This window comes from Eptatretus burgeri, chromosome 13 (assembly GCF_056783735.1).
Source record: "Eptatretus burgeri isolate ZD-2024b chromosome 13, Ebu_testis_v1, whole genome shotgun sequence".
Classification (NCBI taxonomy): Eukaryota; Metazoa; Chordata; class Myxini; order Myxiniformes; family Myxinidae; genus Eptatretus; species Eptatretus burgeri.
In genome coordinates, this window is record NC_140973.1 from 60,035,508 (window position 1) to 60,037,465 (window position 1,958).

Below are 1,958 nucleotides of genomic sequence, written 5' to 3' on the forward strand. Positions count from 1 at the left end.
CATAGACCTTAGGCTGGACCGCTATTCCGTTGACTCGATGTGACGTACCTTTTCCAGTAAGTGTCTCCTCCAGTCTGTCTATATTATCCCATGCAAGATTTGTGAAGACATAGGGCTTGATGGAGACTGGTAGAACAGCTCTCTGGTTGAAGCCTATAGCTAACTTCTGGAGACACAGAGCAGTATCATTCTCTTCCAGCTGGTTATAAGACACCCCATGTCCAAACTTATTCAGTGTCCGAATGACCTCAATGTTTCCAGTGAGTGTTTTTACCGCATAAGGAAGCAGGAAATGTTTTGGTGGTTTATACTGCCCACGTGTCACAGCGTATATCATGTCCTGGCTAAATGACTCGACTCGAATAGCAGTCCTTTGGGATTTATTCGTAGTACTAGTAGGATTTCCAGTGAGGAGCCCGACCAGAAATCACTCTAGCTGATTTAGTATGGCGATATGAGTAGCTACATCAGACGGATGATATGGCCACGGGGTGGAAATCATGTCCTGCTTGATGGCCGTTCGGATATGTGACGAAGTCTGATCTATGATCTTGTTGACATCTGTAGACTTGGCTTTCCAAAGCTTGAGCTCCCTATGTAGAGTTTGATTTTCTAAGACAACATCCTTTAATGATACACAGCAGGGAACCATCAACAACTTTCCATTGTCATCGGGAAATATTTCCACTGCACCTCCAAGCTCAGACTTCAGTCTTCTGTGCATATTCTTCTTCGTTGAATCCTTCAGAAGATTAACTCCACCAGACAACATTAATGATTCCAGTTTTGTTGTCAAGGATGTGACTGGTATAAGCCTCTTGTTGGGAATAATATCTGCTCTGATGTATTCGAAAATTCTTCGTAAGCTTCTCCTTCAACCTTGTGATACAGTATAAATTCATGTGTCTCTTTCTCTTCTTCATTCTCATTGTCTCTGGTATAATTCCTATAGCATGACGTGTGATAGTGTGCCTCGGCGGAAACAATGTCTCTACTGGTTAGTGCTACCATCCTTTCGTCTCCCTTTCTGACGGCACTCTCTCGTAGTGTTTGATCTACTCTCAGTTGTGAAGCTAGCGTAAGTTTTTCACGTGTATTGGAGTGCTTTTGGTACTTGACCTTGCTACAGAATATGCCGATCGGATCATAAACTCTTGATTCTGTTGTCGATCTTCTGGAAGACCATTTTGGAGGACAGCCACTACTACCAGATAGATCACGACTGCTTTCACCTGCTTTCCTTTTCAAAGTCTCTAAGTCTCTTTTCATGGTGAAGATGCTTCTACATTTTCAATGATAGAACATAATTGGAACTTCTTTGTCCTCAAGCGTTTTTACAACGTCTAAAATGGGGACATGGTTCCTGACTTTGGCGGCTTCAAGTAAGGTTAGCCAGGAGTCATGACTTTGAGGACTGATTAAATGTTCATCTTCGCCGGATACTGCCTGGTGTATGATGCACAGTTTCTTGGCGGGTCCCTGGGGCATTTCCATGCTGACGGACATCTAATGCTAGTCTACTGTATTCCAGGCCTCTTACGTAGAACTTCCACAGCTACCACGATACCTGAAAAAGAGAATATAAACATTATATTACATATATATATATATATTATACATACATACATTCAGCCTGGGGGGTTTGTCGGTATCAAATCGGGGGGGGGGGGCTGCTCATCGTGACTATCTTTGACGCCAAAATGCCCAGTACCCTATATATAGCAGGTTTTAGACCACTCAGAACAGTGATACTGATGTCTATGACTGGGTTTGAGGGGTCGGATATATCATTTCTGTATTTACCTTAAATATTGGAAATGTACACCAAAATCACTGTCGTAACTGTTCTAGGACCTTAAACGCGGTCATTCAAATATGTGTCTGCAGCCATTTTGGTGGCCATCTTGAATTTTAATATTAAGGCTGCATCCAATATTTTAGGTAAATACAGAAATGAT

The 1,958-nt window shown here is 42.3% G+C and overlaps 1 pseudogene; it reads right to left on the reverse strand.

Annotated features, from left to right (window-relative positions):
- Positions 1-427: 427 nt before the first annotated feature.
- Positions 428-1,560, reverse strand: LOC147014586 (uncharacterized; annotated as a pseudogene).
- Positions 1,561-1,958: the final 398 nt, after the last annotated feature.